The sequence below is a fragment of the Eptesicus fuscus genome, chromosome 12, assembly GCF_027574615.1.
Source record: "Eptesicus fuscus isolate TK198812 chromosome 12, DD_ASM_mEF_20220401, whole genome shotgun sequence".
Taxonomy (NCBI): Eukaryota; Metazoa; Chordata; class Mammalia; order Chiroptera; family Vespertilionidae; genus Eptesicus; species Eptesicus fuscus.
The window spans coordinates 33,890,107-33,910,344 of NC_072484.1; the positions used below are offsets into that span (position 1 = coordinate 33,890,107).

At 39.0% G+C, this 20,238-nt stretch overlaps 1 protein-coding gene and 1 pseudogene across 4 annotated transcripts in view; one reads left to right on the forward strand and one right to left on the reverse strand.

Annotated features, from left to right (window-relative positions):
* LOC103304912 (histone-binding protein RBBP4-like) overlaps positions 1-3,423 on the reverse strand; it is a 31,124-nt pseudogene extending 27,701 nt beyond the window's left edge.
* The window catches only part of CBFA2T2 (CBFA2/RUNX1 partner transcriptional co-repressor 2), a 153,002-nt gene that overhangs the window by 47,554 nt on the left and 85,210 nt on the right, over positions 1-20,238 (forward strand). The window lies entirely within an intron of this gene.

The window sequence follows — 20,238 nt, forward strand, 5'->3', positions numbered from 1 at the left end:
AAACAAACAACTAGGTATAAGATTGCTCCCAGTATCTTTGGATCAAGAAAGAAATCAGTAATACTTAAAACTTTTAAAAATGAAAATAGAGATTCAGATATGACCCACAGTTTTAAGTATAGGGGAGAATGCTAACAAAGACTCAGAGGTGGGAAAGCACAGGATATGCTTTTAAGATGGCAAATGCTCTCATTTAGGCCAGAATGCATCTCACATACTGTTATTGTATGTATATCCTCATTTTGTGTCTGGGGATTCTGAAAATACATTTTTTGTTGGATTATTGCCACACAAGAAAAAAAATTCTCATCTGTTGCAATTCTAATTTGAAACTGCTTCATTCTGGATTCCTTATCCTTGGACCTTCCCAATAATTTATGTGGTCACATTGGGTCTGATCTGTTCCTGTGCTAAATGAAAGCACACAGGCACAAAACTGTGTAGGCATAAATGAGAGGCATATGGCAGTGGTGTAAAAGGAAGGAGTCTTCATATGCCTGGGTGGGCGAGCTGAACTAATAGCTACCAGCAGTTCTTCTGAATCAGACATTGTGGAGCCAAGAGTCTAGCATTTGGAATTCCACTGCCTGTGCAAAAGGTCTGTCTTTTATCCTTCAAACCACCATTTGTTAAATGGCTAATGACCCAGTGGACCTGTTGACAACAAAGGGGGAAGGCTGGCAAAGATCAAGTTTAAAGGGAAAAGGAAAGAAAAGTTCAAAAGTAGGAAAGTAAGAACAAAAACGGTTTGATCATATCTTCACCTACCCTTTATTATTATTTTTAAGCAATTTATTGTGGAGAATTTTGTACATACACAAAGTTGACAGAATAATGTAGTGAACTCCTATGTACTTTACCTCTCGGCCCCAGTCAACTGCAGTTACCACACTTAATGAAGGGAAACCAGAACTCTGGTGAGCCTTGGGTTTGGTTTCTAGGCCTCTCTAGATCTTGTCACTTCTGGCCTAATGCTATCACACTCCTATTTTTCCTGTTTCAACACCTGGTGTGTACAGAACACTGTGTTTAGGATTTGTGATGAGTAGATCAGTACTTCTAATAGCTTAAGGAACTAAGTGCTGTTGTTCAAGTATAGTTAGTCTATCAAGGGAGCATAGTGAAGAGGGGACTTAGGAAGGCTTTACTGAGAAGGTGGCATTTGTGTTTACTACAGGAGAGAGCAGCAAGGAGGTAGGATCCAGATAGCAATGTAAGCTATATTAGCTCTTTTCACTGAGCTGTTTATTTAGAATGTGATATTTTTGTTATATTTACAACACAAGATATATTTTAGACTAGCCTTTCCTCCTTGCTTTTTAGAAATACAAGTCAGGTTCAGATATTTTCTGCTAAATTGTGTATCTCCTTGAAAGCTTATTATCAAGATGAATTCTGCAAGGTGAATTATAGATTCTTTTGAGCAATACCATTTCAAAGCAAGTTGAGCCACATTTGATTAGATGCGACCTGTGAGAGGATGTGGGCTTTGTCTGCATCTCTTGTTTCAGATGTATTTATCAGTGAAATAAGCCAGGAGAGCAGTCTTTTGTATTTTAAAAAGCAACAGGCCAAGGGGAATATATCATAAATAATGTTATAGATTAATGAGGTATTGAGCTAACTTGGTACCTTCCTCTGCCTTGTGCTCCGTCATCTGCTATTTCTCAAGGAATTATTCCTTTTTGTATTTCAAGCCCATGTTTCTCACTGTCTACAGATGATGTTTGGTTTGGTTCACTGTCTTCTCATATCCAGCTGTTTCAAACTGCATGGGTCTACTCACCCTCTCCTGAACAAACAGTGCTTCTTCCTGACTCTTTCTTAAACCTTTATCACTTTTCCCTTGCATGTATTTTGTTTTGTTCTATCACTTTTTGAGAAATTCAGGTATCATGGACACACAATAAACTATATATATTTAAAGTATACAGTGTAAGTTTTCACATGGATATACCTGTGAAACCATCACCACAATCAAGATATCATGAACATATCACTCACTCCTATAAGATTCTGTTAGATAGGAAAAGGGTCTCAAGGTCTGGACAATTTTAAGTATTATGTCTTGCTAAATGTAAAAATGTGGAGGAGTATTTTGTAGATGCAGCTGTAAATAGGAGGAGCTGACAGGAATTCAACCTGATGCAAGTAGCCAACTGCAATCAATCAATCAATCAATCAATCAATCAACATAATTGACCAAATAATGTATATAAGCTTTGGCTGAGGCTCCCTTCCAAGACAGAGCTTTGGATAGGAATCTCCTGTCTCCTTTACTTGCTGCAAGTAAATGAAACTAACTTGTGATAACCATGTATTATTTTTTAATAGAGCACCCCTAAGTGGCAAACTCCTTAAGTTTGGTACCATTTCCCTGTACCCATTGTAATCCCTCCCTCTCTGAATAAGTTCATTCCATTCCCATACCCCTCGCTCCCTCCCTCCCTTTGGCTTTCATTCATCATAACTATTTTAAGATTTATATATCAGTAGTTCATTGCTTTTTATTGTAGTATTCTACTGTATGGATATATCTCGTTTGTTTATTCACCTGTTGATAGATGCTTGAGTTGTTTCCAGTTTTTGACTATTACAAATAAAACTACCTTTGTGAATACATAGGAGTAGCATGGCTGGATCACATAGTAAGTGTATAACTATTTAAGAAGTTGTCAAAGTTAATATTTCCATAATATTTTCAAGTGCTTATTTGGCATCCCTATATCTTATCTTCACTGGTAAAATGTCTGGTTAAGTCTTTTACCCTTTGAAACAAATTGGGTTTTTTATTTTCTTAATGAGTTTTGAGAGTTCTTTATATATTCTGGGTGTAAGTTCTTTATCAGATATTTTTGCCAGTCTGTAGCTTATCTTTTTCTTTTCTTTTTTTTTTTTTTTTTGTTTTTAAAGAGTTAATTTATGAGCAATGAAAAGAAAAGTAATGATATTCATATAGCTACAGTGATTCATCACGTGATTCGGTCTTCTAAGGTGTCAGATACTCTTTGCAGGAACGCCGGAGTTTCCTCTCTGACCCACGTGGTGCTGTGTCTTGAGTCTGTGGTGTTGGTATCCAGTGAATGCCCCCGATAGCTTAGCCTTGCCAGGAAGTGAGCCAGAGACACTTTTGTCTGCTTCAGGTGGCACCATGTTGCTGAGATGGTTCAATTTACTTCAGCAGACACTCAGGAGGTGACTCCACAGGACCAGGAGGCGCCTACACAAACCTAAGTGCTTCCTCTGCTCCTCCTTTTCAATGTGAACAACAAACCACACAACTTTCGCAGCATTTTGTTTCAAGGACTTTGGGCAAGAGAAGTAGGGAAGTTTCTCTGGTGACCTTTTCAAGGAAGGGACCCACTTGGCCGCTTCTCGTGGTTTATCTGAATTACCAGAACCACTGCTCTTCTTTGTGGCCATCATTGCACGTGGCCAGAGGCGAGAGGATCGACTGCGGAGAGACGCTCTTCTTTTCTTTTTTTTAAATATATTTTTTTAATTGATTTCAGAGAGGAAGGGAGAGGGAGAAATAGAAACAGCAATGATGAGAGAGAATCATTGATCAGCTGCTTCCTGCTCACCCCCTACTGGGGAATCCAGCCTGCAACTGGGTGTGTGTTCTGATTGGGAATCGAACCATGGCCTCCTGGTTCATAGATCTACACTCAACCACTGAGCTATATACCTTTGGGCCTTTTTATTTTTTTAGTCATGTTTTCTGAAGTGTAGAAGCTAAAAACTTTTTATAAAGTACAATTTATCAATTTTTTCTTTTATGGGCTGTGCTATACTTTTGTTGTATCTAAGAAATATTTGTCTAACCCAAGGTTACAAAGATTTTCTTATATGCTTTCTTTTAGGATTTGTATAGCTTTGTTTTTACATTTAGCTCTTTTGTCCATTTTTAGCTCATTTGCATATGTTGTTAGAGATGCATTGAAGTTCTTTTTAAAAAAAAAAAAAATGTGTGTTTTTTTTTAGCCCTAGCTGGTTTGGCTCAGTGGATAAGAGCATCAGCCTGTGGACCAAAGGGTCCCGGGTTTGATACCGGTCAAGGGCATGTGCCTTGGTTGCAGGCTCCTTCCTGGCCCAGGCCCTGGTCGGGGCTCATGTAGGAGGCAACCAATTGATATGTTTCTCTCACATCGATGTTTCTCTCTGTCTTTCCCTCACTCTTCCACTCTCCTTAAAAATCAATGGAAAAATATCCTCAGGTGAGGATTAACAAAAAATAAAAATAAATGATTTTTTAATATGTTTTTCAGAGAAAGGAAGGGAAAGGGAGAAAGAGAGATAGAAACAACAATGATGAAGAGAGAATCATCTATCAGCTGCCTCCTGCACACACACACCCCCGCCCCCCGCACTGGGAATTAAGCCTGAAACCCAGTTATGTGCCCTGACCTCATGGTTCATAAGTAGATGCTCAACCACTGAGCCAAACCGGCCAGGCTGTTTGTGGTACTGCCTGTACCACGTAGTTTGATTTACCATAATGTAAAGTCAGGTAGTGTTAGTCTTCTGAATGTACTCTTCTTTTTTCAAAGTTGTTTTGGCTACTTTAGGTTCTTTGCATTTCCAAATAAATTTTAGAATCAGCTTGCCAATTTCTACCTAAAAAGCATGCTGGGATTTTTATTGGGACAACATTGAATCTTTTGGGAGGGGGACTTGACATAGCAATATTGAATTTTCCCATTTGTGAACATAGTACATCTCCCTATTTATTTAGATCTTCATTAATTTTTCTTAGCAATGTTTGAAGTTTTGAAGTACTTATATATCTTTGTCAAATTTCTCTCTTAAGTATTTCAGTTTTTGATACCATGTAATTTTTTTTTTTTAATTTACTGATTTGAGAGAGAGAGAGAAGGAGAGAGAAACATTGATTTGTTGTTCCTCTTATTGATACATTTCATTGGTTGATTCCTATATGTGCCCTGGCTGGGGATCAAACCCACAACTTTGGCATACCTGAATGACACTCCAACCGAGTTACATGGCTAGGGCTCTGTGTTTTTTTAATTCTTGAAAAGCAGCAAAGGTGGTTTTGGGTTTTTTAAAAATTTGCTTTTTTTTTCTTTTTTAATTTTATTTTATTGTTTAAAGTATTACAAATAGTAGTACAACCCTAACCGGTGTGGCTCAGTGGATAGAGCGTCGGCCTGCGGACTAAAGGGTCCCAGGTTCGATTCCAGTCAAGGGCATGTACCTTGGTTGCGGGCACATCCCCACCAGGGGGTGTGCAGGAGGCAGCTGATTGATGTTTCTCTCTCATCAATGTTTCTAACTCTCTATCCCTCTCCCTTCCTCTCTGTAAAAAAACAATAAAATATATTAAAAAACAAATAGTAGTATATATATCTCCTTTTTTCCCCATTGACCTTTCCCCAGCAAAAATTTGCTTTTATTGATTAGAGAGAAAGAGGAAGAGAGAGGGAGAGAGAAATATCGATCAGCATGCCTCCCTCCTGGGGATTGAGCCCACAACCCCAGCATGTACCCTGATGTGATATCAAACTGGCAACCTCTCCATACACCGTACTACACTCAACCAATTGAGCCACATTGGCCAGGGTGGCCTGTTTTTATTTTTAATTTCAACTTTGATTGCTCATTGTAACTATGCAGGGTTTTTTTTTTGTATATTGATCTTAAATGCTGCAACTTTGCTAATAAATTCACTTATTTTAATAGCTTTTTGTGGATTCTATCTACACCATCTGTAGATAGTTTTACTTCTTTCTAATTATCAATTATTTTACTTATTTACTTAATACCAATATTGTCTCTGTTGTCACAACTTCAGAGATTCTGTCCTCTTCCATTCCCTCTTGTTATCATCTTGGTCCTAGCCATTATCATATCATATCTTTTTATGATATGATGAATCACTAATCACTAAATCATTAATTAGTCTCTCTAATACCAGACATTCTTATCTCACATCTGTCTTGCTTGTGGCTATGAAAATTTGTCTTCAGAAAACACTGATTTCATTCTGTTTAAGGGCACATCGTGGTTCCCATGAAGTCCTGATTTATTTATTTCTCCACATTGGGATCTTTTTCTTCCTGCTAATAATTGATTTGTGTTCACCTGTCCAACTTATTCTAGTCTAGTCCCCACCTAAAACAATACATGGGAGTGAACATTAGAGTTGAGATTGAGAATGTGGTTTAAATTCCTGCTTTGCCACTTAATATCCATATAATCTTTTTGTGGGTATGTTAATTCTCACCCAAGGATATTTTTCCATTGATTTTTTAGAGAGAGAGAAACATCGATGTGAGAGAGATCCATCAATTGGTTGCCTCCACCATGCAGGCACTGAGCCTGCAATCGAGCTACGTGCCCTTGACCAGAATTGAACGGGTAACCCTTCAGTCTGCAGACAGATGCTCTAACCACTGAGCAATCGGGTAGGGCCATGTGATCTTTAATAAGGTCCTTAACCTCTGGGTACTTACTATGTACTCATCTGTAGGAAGATACTAACATGAGAAGGTCCTCACAGTATGGTTTTGAAGATTAAAAGAAAGAACATAGAAATCCTGGCTGTGTGCCTGGAACACAATGTGGGTAGTCATAAATATTTAGTCTGACACTATTGTGGGCACTGAGTGAATGAATGAGTGCTTGCTTGCTTATCCTGTTTCTGTAACAGTTGTTTATCATGTTATCCCATCTCAGGATACCCTCTTCATTTTCCAGATCCTTTGAATTCTTCTTCACATTTCAGGGTCAATGAAGTCTACTTCAGTTACTCATTTTCCTCCATTCTTTACATCCCTGTTTAGTTGCTGTCTTACTGAATTAAGGACTGGAACTTTTTAAACATTGTATTCCTCGAAATGCTTAGCACAGGCATATCATAGTTTCTAAAATAATTAGTTGAAAGATAAATATCACATGATCTCACTCATTTGTGGAATATAATGAACAATATAAACCGAATAGATCCTGAGACATAGGAGCATCGAACAGACATAGAAGTGTCAAACCTCAGAGGGAAGTCAGGGGAGGGTTAGACAGGGGAGTGAGCAAGAGATCAATCAAAGGACTTGTAAGCATGCACATAAAGCATAACCAATGGACACAGTCAGTAGTGGGGTGAGGGCCTGTGCTAGGGGGCAGGAGCAGGCAGGGAGAGGTCAATGGGGGGGAAAGGAGACATATATAATAATTTCAACAATAAAGAATGTTAAAAAAACACACCAAAAAACAAAAAACAAAAATAATTAGTTGGTTCTATAGTTAATTTAGAAGCAACTTTATAAAGTTTGGGTTTTGGAAGGGATGAGATTAACATTTTAGGGGAAAATAAGTTGAATTTTATATGATATAATGGAAATGGTAGGAATATTTTCTCATCTGTTTAATGGTTAGCTTTAAAAGAATAGTAATTAACTTTTTAAATTTTAATTTTGGTCATCACATTGAGTTGTCATGCAACAGGATGGAAGTTTGGGGTAACTAAACCATTTCTTCTCTTGTGCCACTTTGTAAAACATTATTAAAAATCACATTGTTCCCCTGGCGGTTAGCCCAGTTGCTTGAATGTTGTCCCATGCACTGAAAGGTCATCAGTTCGTTCCCGGTCAGGGCATATTGCCCAGGTTGCAGGTTCAGTCCCCGGGTCCTCGTGCATATAGGAGGCAACCGATTAATGTTTCTCTTTCACATCAATGTTTCTCTCTCTCTCCCTCTCCCTTCCTTTCTCTGGAAAATCAATAAAAGCATATTGTTTTTAAAAATCACATGGTTTCAGCTGAAATAGACTGTGTAGTACTTTAAAGGTTACATATACTGTATATTTACAGTTTAAAAATAGTAATCTGATTAGTATGCACAGAGAAACTTCCCTTATAACACGCTATTTGAAAAACAGCTTAAGACTTTTCAGGTTCCTTTAAAAAGTTCTGTAGTGCCCAGTACCTGTGGCTCAGGGCACATGCCTGGGTTTCAAGCTCAATCTCTAGTAGGGGGCGAACAGGAGGCAGCTGATCAATGTTTCTCTCTTATGGATGTTTCTCTCTCTCTCTCTTTACCTCTCCCTTCCTCTGAAATCAGTAAAAACATTTTTTAAAAAACCACTTATATGGTGCCCTAGCCGGTTTGCCTCAGTGGATAGAGTGTCAGCCTGTGGACTAAAGGGTCCCAGGTTCAATTCCGGTCAAGAGCACATGCCTGGATTGTGGGCTCAATCCCTAGTGTAGGGTGAGCAAGAGGCAGCCAGTCAGTGATTCTCTTTCATCATTGATGTTTTTTTCTCTCTCTCTCCCTCTCCCTTTCTCTCTCTGAAATCAATAAAAATATTTTTTTAAGAAGTTCTGTGGTAAGACTGCTTATTAGGAAAAGATTTATTGGACTATTTAATATTACAAAATAAGGGGCTTCAAACACAGAAGATGATACAGGTTACTTTTATTTGTTATGTTAAATATACACAGTAATCATTCTAAACTGTTAGAGTTTTCCTTAGTACTTCGCAAATAAAGTATGGTAATAAAATCTTGACATCCAGGATACTTGTTGAAACATCTAATTGCCATACAACTGGCCAGTAACTCCTGATCACTGTTCACATTGTATTCTGAAATTGTGCTCTAGGGGGTGTTGTTCACATAGAATATAATGTGGAAAGTAATCTCTAAGAGTTGTGCAAGTAGCAGGTATTAACGTAAGGCCTTTGGCTCTGATAAGTCAATAAAGCAGTTTGAATATTGCTGAGAGCTAGAATTCAAGATGCATTGAGGGACACTGGAAAGGGTAATTTTCTGACATCTTGGAGGTCTGGGTGCAGGAACCAAGTCACCAACTAACATCTAGCCTTCCCCATGGTACCATGAAGAACTTGATTAGATGTCTCTTTCATGGCTAATTTAAAAAAAATATATATGTATATATTTATTGATTTTAGAAAGGAAGGGAGAGGGAGAGAGAGATAGGAACATCAATGATGAGAGAGAATCATTGATTGGCTGCCTCCTGCACGCCCCCTACTGGGGATCAAGCCCGCAACTCTGGCATATGCCCTTGACTGGAATTGAACCCGTGACCCTTCAGTCCACAGGCCGACGCTCTATCCAGCTAGGGCAGGGTGATCTTACAGTTATTTTAATATTCTAGTCCCCATCTGGAATCAGAATTTTTACCTAGACTGCTCTTTCTCCACCTATCCTATCATTTCTTCACTTATCTTCTTAGTGGGGCTAAACAGGCTACCCCATTTAAAATTGCACCCTGCCTTCCTCATCCCCCTTTACCATCTTATCACTTTCTAACGTACTGAATATTTTAGTTACTTATTTTGTTTATTGTCTGTCTCCTCTTGCTAGAAAGTAAGTTCCAAAGAGGACAGGGATTTTTGTCTGTTATTTTAATTTATTTATATATCTCCATTGCCTAGAACATTGTCAGGCATGTGGTAGATGCTCAATAAATATTGGTTGAATGAATAAATGAATAAATGAACAGAATAGGAAGCAAACTAGACATATTGTTCCTGATCTCATAAAATTTACAATTTATAGTTTGCTTTTTCCTAATGAAGTTACCCATATTTTTCTTCCTTTGTTTGTTTGGTTTAAATATGTGTCAATCAAAATATTTGTCAAATAATAAGCATTTAAACTTTGGAAAACACTTTCTATTTTTTATGTGTTTTTTTTTTTTATTTTAGAGAGAGGAAGGAAGAGGGTAAGAGAGAGAAACATGGATGAGAGAGAAACATCAATCGGCTGCCTCCTGCATGCCCTCACTGGTGATCGAGCCTGAAACCTGGGCATGTACCCTGACCAAGAATTGAACCGGCTACCTCTTGGTGCATGGGTTGATGCCCAACCATTGAACCACACTGGCCAGACTAGAAAACACTATTAAAAAGAATGCTATCTTGTGTTGTGCTTTTAATCACATAAGAACTATAAAACATTAAAATAGAAAAGCGATGTGCCAGAAAAGGTGATGACATGACACATTTTTTAAAAATACTGTTAGGTTACCTTGGATCTTAATTTATTGCTGTGGAGCACTTAATTACAAAATGTTCTATTTCCTTGCAATGAAAAGCAAGTTTTTTGGCTGACAGGTAGAATTCATAAGCCAAATGATTTTAACTCTCATTAGGGTTCTTTCTTTCTTTTATTGATTTCTGAGAGGAAGGGAGAGGGAGAGAGAGATAGAAACATCAATGATGAGAATCATTGATCAGCTGCCTCCTGTATGCCCCCTACTGGGATCAAGCCTGCAATCCAGGCATGTGCCCTGACCAGGAATCAAACTGTGACTGCCTGGTTCTTAGATCAATGCTCAACCATTGAGCCACGCCGATCGGGTGGGTTCTTTATTTCTTTATCCTTTTGCAGTCTACCATTAAAAATATCCTAAATTCTATTTAAACCCCAAATTCTATGGTAGAAATCAAATATGGAAGACTTTTGAACAAATATCCAGTGTTGAAGCAAACATAAACATAGATATCATATAGATGCCAACTGAGGAAATATGACTAGACTTAGTCAATAAATAAATCTGTTAACATAATCTGCCATGTGCCAATTTAAATAATGAAAGCATCACTGCAAAAGGCTGTTTTGTTAAATGTCCTATAAGGCCTGTGTCTTCTGTGCAAGCCTACAACTTAATAATAATCCTATATAGTAAAAGGCTAATATACAAATTGTCCCCTCAACCAGGAGTTCAACCGGGCATTCAACCAAGGGGTGGGGCTGGTCAGCCAACCGCCCGCAGCCCCTCCCCCCCAGCTGGCCCACCCCTGATCAGCGCCCCCCCACCTCAATCAGGGGTGGGGCCAGCCAGCCAACCTCCTGCGTCTCCTCTCCCTGGCCGGTCCAGACCAATCAGCCCCGATCAGGGCGGGCCAGCTGGACCCCACCCATGCACGAATTCATGCACCGAGCTTCTAGTATTCTACAAAAGCCTATTATGCAAAGTGTCCCCTCAGGAGTTCAACCGATCAGGAGTTCGATGGCTCGTTATGATGTGCACTGACCACCAGGGGGTGGCGCGGAACAAAGGAAGGCCCTGGTCAGCAGCTGGGGAAGGGAGGCCCTGGCTGGCAGCCAGCAGCCACTAGGGACCCTATCTGTGCATGAATTTTGTGCACTGGGCCTCTAGTTGGGAAATAATAAGACTGAACTTTCTGCCTCTTCAGTTGTTTAGTTGAGGGAGGAGATAGTTACTTGTACATGAAACTTTAATGGGACTGCTAATATATCTCCTCTATTTGTGACTGACACTTCTTTTTCCTGAGTATTCACCATGATTTCATAATAAACACTTCTGTGATGGCTTTTATATTTTAAGAAATTAAGATAGCCCTAGCCTGTGTGGCTCAGTTGGTTGGGCGTTGTCGTGTACACCAAAAGGTGATGGGCTCATTTCCTGGTCAGGGCACATACCCAGGTTGCAGGTTTGATCCTTGATTGGGGCATGTGCGAGAGGCAACCAATTGAAGTTTCTCTATCACAACTTTCTCTAAAATCAATTTAAAAAATTAGGTAGTTAAGGTTATAAAGCTTTGCCTTAGGGGCCATACCGTAAAAACCAAAGTAAATACATTTTCAGTGTATGTGAATTTTGAGTTTCTATTTGTTTACTTTGAAAAATTATTTTAGCTCATTATGGTCTGTTTGGATGTATTTCTTTGAAGTGAAAAGTTTACCACATATAATAGCAAAGAAAATTAAGTTTTCGTTGCCTCTCTGTTTAGTTTCATTTCAGAGCTAGAATTTGTTAAAAGTGTGAAATATTGCCTTAGCCGGTTTGGCTTAGTGGATAGAGCGTCAGCCTGGGAACTGAAGGGTCCCAGGTTCAATTCCGGTCAAGGGCACATGTCTGGTTGCGGGCTCGATCCCCAATGGAGGGTGTGCAGGAGGCAGCCGATCAATGATTTCCTCTCATTGATGTTTTTATCTCTCTCTCCCTCTCCCTTCCTCTCTGAAATTAAGAAAAAAAAATTTTTTTAATTAAATAAGTAAAAGTGTGAAATGTTAGGCTTTCAGAGAATTTTAAGGGAATGTAGTAAAAGTAAAAATTTCTATGAAAATACACAAGGATAATTGGAATGAACTGAAGAATTTGTAGGGTTTTCCAGCAGAATATATGAATATCTGTAGATTCTATTCTATACTTACTTTATAAAAGTAGGAGCTATTAACCTTAATATTTTGTGTTTTCAACAGAGAAGTTGATTGTATGCTTGAAATACTAAATGGTTTAATTTTTCTTATGTCTCATGTTTCTTACTCTTTCATGAGATGGGAAGTAAAAAGGCTGCTTGACAAAAATTTAACTTAGATGTAAGATAAAAATCTGTGTAGGTGCTTTTGCTTTTTGAATGGAGGCATTCCAACAAATCTAGTTGTAAAAATCTCTCTGAAGTGAATTTTTTTCCACTAAAGTTTATTATAAACCAGAAACACCCTTCTAAAATGTAAAAAGAAGAAATAATCCCAATATGTAAAATGGGAAATTTATAAGTAAAGCAGCATCTCTGTATTCTGGTTGTTGTATAAGTGCTAGGCCTCTTTGAGTTTTAATCTTCACCTGTAAGTTCGATTTTACCTTGAGAACTTGGAGTTTTGATCTCTTAATTAGTACTTCTCTGGTCTTTAGACTTTAGTTTCCCTTGGGTAATAGATAGGCTTCAGCAATAGGGTTATGTTTTGTTTTTGTTTTTTTTTGTGTGTGTGTGTTGTTGTTGTTTTTTAAAGAGAGAGAGAAAAAAAAACATCAATCGGTTGCCTCCTGTATGCTCCCTGACTTGGGATCGAATCCAAAACCTAGGTATGTGCCCTAACCAGGAATCAAACCCACAACCTTTTGGGATACAGGACAATGCTCCAACCAACTGAGCCACCTGGCCAGGGCAGCAATAGGTTCATGCATCATAGTAAGACTCATGTTTTAGGCTATTCAACCTCAAGATTTCCATATATGTAAAAATTCTATTTGGACTTAAGAATGAACTAAAAAAATGAAACTGTGATGGTACTAGGAGAACATAGCAGTGTATGGTGTGGTTTGTTTTTTTTTAACTTTTATTGATTTCAGAGAGAAAGGGAGAGGGAGAGAGATAGAAACATCAGTGATTAGAGAAAATCATTGTTCGACTGCCTCCTGCATGCCTCCCACTGGGGATCGAGCCTGGGTTCGATTCCTTGGTTGCAGGCTCCTCCTAGGCCTGGACCCTGGTCAAGGCACATGTGGGAGGCAACCAATCAATGTTTTTCTCTCACATCAATATTTCTCTCTTCCACTCTCTCTAAAAATCAATGGAAAAATATACTTAGATGAAGATTTAAAAAATAATAATAAAAGTTATAAAAAAGGGCAAAATTGGACTATATTTTCTCCAGCAATGTTACTCAATAACTACAAATTAAAATAACCCAAATGTCCATCAGCTGGTATGTGGTATGTTCATCTGTTGTTGAATAAAAAGAAATGAATACTGCCTTGGCCAGTGTTGATCAGTTGGTTAGAAATCAATCCATACACTAAAGGGTCACGGGTTTGATTCCCAGTCAGGGCACATACCCAGGTTGTGAGGAGGCAGCCAATCATTGATGTTTTGATCTTGCTCTCTAAAATAAATAAAAACATATTTAAAAAAAATTTTTAAACCAACTCCTTTGGGAGCATTTGAGATCTTGCTTCCTAGCATGTCCTTAGTTTGACTCAAACTCATAAAATAAACTAAAAAACAACAACAAAACCCCAAACCAATCTCTTTATAAATTCTATTGTAAAGCAACCAGGTAAGCAATTCTGTTCAATGTTCTGATATATTGCAGTGTTGGTTTCTTGTCCTTTATTTCATTTACTTTTAAAATATATTTTTATTGATTTCAGAGAGGAAGGGAGAGAGAGTGAAACATCAATGATGAGAAAATCATTGATTAGCTGCCCCATACTGGGGATTGAGTCCACAACCTAGGCATGTGCCCTTGACTGGAATTGAACCCGGGACCTTCCAGTCCACAGGCCGACACTCTATCCACCTAGCCAAACGAGCTAGGGCTATTTTATTTATTTTTATCCTCCCCTGAGGACATGCTTAGAGAGAGGACGGGAGAGAGAGAGAGAGAGAGAGAGAGAGAGAGAGAGAGAGAGAGATACAGAGAGAGAGATACAGAGATACATCCGTGTAAGAGAGAAACATTGATTGAGTTGCCTTCCGTAGTGCCCCCAACCAGGGATTGAACCTGCAACCCAGGTATGTGCCCTGTAATTAAATTGGAACCTTTCCATGCACAATACGGTGCTTAACCAACTGAACCACTCTGCTGGGGCTGTCATCCTTTATTTTGAAAAGTACATGGTGTATTGACTGATGAATCTCAAAGGGAAGGTGGGGGTGGGGGATAGGTGGAGAGAGATTAATCAGGGAGCTTATATGCATACTAGTGGCCCAGTGCACGGATTCATACACATTGAAAGGAAATTAATCAGAAGGTGGCCGTTGGGGCAGGACTGAGCAAGACAGGCTGGACACGCCCTGAAGCCAACCTCCCGTGGTCCCTCCCCAGCCTGCCGCACCTGGTGCGGCGCTGGGGCTTGAAGGGCATCTGTGGTCACCGTTCACCGCAGGTGGCAGTAAACCAGATTCGGGGCCGACAGTACCCCAGCAGCAACATAACCCATGGCCAAAGATGGAATCACACAGCCCCATGAGGAATCTGGCTCTCTCCTCTCTGGTTCCAGGGTATGTCACCTGAGAACAGCAGCTGCCAAGTCATCATAGCTCAGCACCTCCTGCGTTGAGCATCTGCCCCCTGGTGGTCAGTTCATGTCATACCTACTGGACGGTCAGACGGTCGCTTAGTCTTCTATATATATAGATATTCATAGGCCATGGACACAGACAATAGTGTGGGAAAGGCAGGTGGGGGGGAGAGATTGGAGGGGCAGGGTGGAGGAGGTCAATAGGAAAAAAAGGGGGGACTTCTGAAATACTTGCAACAATAAAAATAAATATTTTAAAAAGTAGATGGTCTATCAGTTCATGATGTGGTCAGTGAGGTAAATGAGTATGTTAGTACCACAGTAAACCTTATATCACACTTTAATTCCTTTTGTCTGAGTTTCTTAAAAAAAAAAAAAAAAAATTGTCCCTATTCATCTGCTAGCTTCACCCATAATTTGGCACACTGTTTACAGAAATCACTGCTTTTATTTTTCTTTGTATTGTGGAAAATATCAGACATAAAAAATGGACTCTCATGGACTTCAACACCCAGCTATCATAATTAGCAACTTGGCTTCTCTTGAAGGAAATCCTAGACAGCATATAAACCTATCCAAAAACATTTATGTATATATCTCTTAAATGATAAGCATTAAAAAAAATCACAAATCTATTATTATACCTTGAAAGCTTAAAATAATTCCTTAATATAACTAAATATCTAGTGAGTCTTAATATTTTCCCATGTATTTTTAAAGTTGGTTTGTTCAAATCAGGATCCAAATAAGGTTCACACATTGCATTTATTTCTCTTTTAATATGTAGGTTCCTCTCCAACTCCCTTATTTCCCCCCCCCCCTTTTTTTTTTTTTACAGATATGGGTTGTTTGCAATAGATTTTCTCATATTTTGTATTTTACTAACTTTATTCCTGTGCTGTAATTAACACCTTTCTATGTTCCTTCAATGTTCTATAAACTGTTTATTGAATCTAGAGATTCCATCAAATTCAGATTTACATTTTTTGTTGTTGTTAAGAATGCTTTGTAAAAAAAAGAATGCTTTGTAGCCCTGGTCAGTGTGGCTCAGTTGGTTGGACGTCGTCCTGTGCATTGAAAAAGTTGCAGGTTAGATTCGTAATCAGGGCACATGCCCAGGTTTCAGGCTTGATCCCCAGTAGGGGGTGTGCAAGAGGCAGCTGATAAATGTTTCCCTTTCACATAAATGTTTCTCTCTTCTCCTTTCCTCTCTCTCTAAAAAATCAATTTAAAAATAGTTATTAAAAAATGCTTCATAGGTGGTAGTATACTTCCATTAGGAGGCACATTAATGTCCATATATCTTACCTCATTATAGTGGCAATTAATTATTACCTAGATCAGTGATGGCGAACCTATGACACGCGTGTCAGCACTGACACACGTAGCCATTTCTGATGACACGCGGCCGTTGAGGCGGCCACATGCTGAGGATGAAACATTTGCTGCTCCTGAGGATGAAACATTTGCGAAATAATGTTTTTTCCTCCAAGTGACACGCTACCCGAGTTATGCTCAGTTTTTTGGCGAAGTTTGACACACCAAGCTCAAAAGATTGCCCATCACTGACCTAGATTAATGTTTTCGTATGGGATTTGCGAAATGATACTGCAACTATATAATTTTTAAATTTTAGCTAGATTATTTCATTAGGGATCAATTTTCACCAACTCTCAAGAGATACAGTTTATATAGGAAGGCAGGTAAAATGCTCAATTCACTAGTTTCAGAATAATGAATTGGTTCTCTAGTTTCTTTCAAAAAGGGGTCAATTAGTTTTTTAATAAGTACCATTATGAACTTACGAATTTAAACATTTTGCTGTGTTTAAATCACACGTTATTTTTCTTGATGCTCAAATGATCTCATTTTAGTTAGTGGGAGCCTCTTCAGGTTAGCTCCTAAATCCTTTGGGCACAACTCCAGAAGCTTTATTTTTTACTAGAGGCCCAGTGCACAAGATTTCGTGCCCTGGGGGATCCCTCAGCCCGTCCTGTGCCCTCTCACAGTCTGGGACCCCTTGGGGGATGTCTGCCTGCTGGCTTAGGCCCGCTCCCCAGCAGGTGGACATCTCTCTCACAGTCCGGGACCCCTTGCTCCTTACTGCCTGCCTGCAGTGGAGGTGGGAGAGGCTCCTGCCACCGCCCCTGTGCTCGCTAGCTGTGAGCCCAGCTTCTAGCTGAGCAGCGCTCCCCCTGTGTGAGCACACTGACCACCAGGGGGCAGCTCCTGCATTGAGTATCTGCCCCCTGGTGGTCAGTGCATGTCATAGTGACCAGTTGTTCTGCCGTTTGGTTGATTTGCATATTAGCCTTTTATTATATAGGATAGTTGGTTTGTTCAAATCAGAATGATAGCTTTATTACTTTCTGGTATAAGTTTTGTACATTTCCTGCTCCATACCAGGAGTCAACTTTTCTAAAGAGCCCTGCTTCCTTTTAGTGGAAAATGGTAGTTAGGATACATAATCTGGGTGCGAGAAGTGAAAGAACCACCTCTTTTTCCTTTTTAAACAGCAACAAATATTGTCTGATGCAGTTCCTATGGGTCATAATTTTGGGGGCAGTTTACTTGAATGGTAGTGACTATGTATATGTGCAAGTTGATGTTGGCATTGGCGACTGATTTCAGTTCCTCACCATGTGGACCTCTTCTTAGGACTGCCTGGGTGTCTTTATGACCTGTCCAGAGCCAGTGATCCAGGACAGCCAGTAGCATCTTTTCATTTCATTTCCCTACTAGACAATATAGGGTAATTTAAGGCTCTGGCTCTGGACCCAGACTATCTGGTGCTGATAATTAGCTATGTAAATTAAGTAAGTTACTTAACTCTTTGCGCCTTACTTTTTCTGTAGCTGTAACATTGAGATGATAATGGTCCTGTATAATATAGGGTCTTTGTAAAGAGAAATTAGAACAGTCTCTGATACTTAGTGAGTACCCATAGTAAATGCTCAGCCTGCTGCTGTTGTTATTACAACTCCTCGGACGAACTAAAGACCTGAAACCTAGTCAGTAACTTGCCCTTGACAAAAATCGTCTCTCTTCCTATTTGCCCAAAATTGCCATGAGAGAAAAATTGTTTACAGATTCCTGATATTCCTACTATGTTAGAAGATTAAGGGTTAGAGAACTGATTGTGTGGAGGATCTTTCATTCTTAATCTGTGTTCATGAAGATTTTAGTGCAGGGTGTGTGTTCATGTAATGTGGCCCAGGAAGCAGCCAAGCCTCCCCTTGCCCTCCTTTTATTAAAGATCTGTGTGATTTATGTTTTAAATCCTCACCCAAGGATATGTTTCCTACTGATGAGAGAGAGGGAGAGAGAGAGAGAGAGAGAGAGAGAGAGAGAGAGAGAGAGAAACATCCACCAGTAGCATCGGTTGCCTCCCATATGTGACCCAACCAGGGATCGGACTGCAACTTACTAGTAGGTATGGTCCCTGAATGGGAATTAAACCCACAATCTTTTGGTGCACAGGATGACACTCCAACTAACCAAGCTACCAGGTCAGGGACCCTTGTCTCCTTATTAAAAAAAAAAAAAAAATATATATATATATATATATATATATATATATATATATATATATATTATTGATTTGAGAGAGGAAAGAAGAGGGAGAGAGAGATAGTAACATCAATGAGAGAGAACCACTGATTGGCTGCCTCCTGCACTCCCCCTGCTGGGGATCGAGCTCACAACCCAGGCATGTGCCCTTGACTTGAATTGAACCCAGGACCCTTCAGTTCGCCGTCCGATGCTCTGTCCACTGAGCCAAACCAGCCAGAGCCTTGATCTCCTTTTTTAAAAACTTCTGTTTTAAAGTATAAATTCACAGAAAGTTACCAAAAAAAGAAAAAGGTACAGGGAGATCCAGTGGACCCAATGGTAATATCTTGTATAGCTAAGTACAGTATCAGTTTTCAATGATCAATTTTCACTTAGCAGAAATTGACTGAGCAGCTATTGTATGGTAGGTATTTGGGAGTATAAGTGATTAAACTCTGACCTTGAGCAGTTCAGTCCTTCTCTCTGGGTTCTCTTTGTTACATTTCTAAGAATGTTTTGTGTGTTTTTTTTTGCTCTTCATTTTTGACTTGCATTAGCAGTTAAACATTATGTTATTAACATTCCTGTTTGTCTTGTTTTAAAACAATTTTTGCACTGTGTCCCCATTTTTCATTTTATAATCTTTACAGCATCAGAACCACTTTGCCTGCATTGTCTTATTTTAATCATGTGCCGGTTTTGCAGTGCTACCAAGTCTAGATCTGAGAGCAGCTTGTGAATCATTTGCATACATTTCTGTTTATATTCCCCAAATTAATTCACAACTTTACATTTTTCATCTAATTACATGTTCAGAGTGGTTGTTAATAATTCATTTTAAGAAGGAATTTTGTCATGTAGGATTTAAAAACTGGCCTAAAGAGCAGAAGCTGTTAAACAATAGCAGAAACCAGACAATATGTAGGCCTTTAAATAGTAATTGTTAAACATTTGAATGTTCCCCAAAATGAGTCTGCCTCTATGTGTGTTTCTACATATTATTCCACTAGGGACTTGCACAGATAGGTTTTGCACAATATCCTTGCTGTTATTGTCAGCCATAAACAAATTACACGTATTTAACAAGTTAATGTCAGATTGGCCAGGAGCCACCGGGAGGTGTGTACTTAGTGACATCAGCTGGCAAAGAGCCCTAGTAACAGGGAGGGTTGGAAGAGTAGGAGGGAGAGAGAGATCGAGAGAGACAGAGAGACTGACTGTATCTGGGGATTCTGGCAAGGTGAAGAGCTGGTCTGTTTGGCAGGACCTTCCCATCTGGGATCCATCTGTGTTTCCCTGGAATGGGACAGGCAGCTCTAGTCAGTGAGAAATCGCAGATGTGAGAGAGCTGACACATGTCCAGCTAATGGAAAAAGGAGGAAGGCTGATTTCGGATTGGGCTTTGAAGATTAGGAGGAGAAAAAGAGGGGATTTTTAATATTTATTTCAAATAAATTTGGTATATTAAGAATCTGGATTGTTATAATTGGGCATTTGGGGTAAGTATATTTTAATTTAGTTTTGGGGGCTAACGTGGGCAATTCTCTGCCTTTCAAAGCTTTTCATTTATTTCAGATTATGATATGCATGTTTTTTGATATTTGATAGTTCATAATTTAGTTATTCAGTGTTGTTTTGCTGCTTCGTTTTGTTCCTATTTCTGTATCATTTTTCATTTGCCACTCTTATTTGAAAGCCATGCTTTTTTTAATGGACACTTGAATCATATGTAATGTATGAATTGTATGGTTAGGGAAGTAGTCCTACAAATATTTCTTTAAGTATTCCATACCAAGTCTTTCTGTGATGTTTTGATGGAAATTTTCTCCGTTAGTATGCAAAATACAGATAGGCAGTGTTAAAATGAATGGCTTATAAAATACTCTTATTGTTAGATTTTATTTCAACGTATTCAGGCGAATAACAACT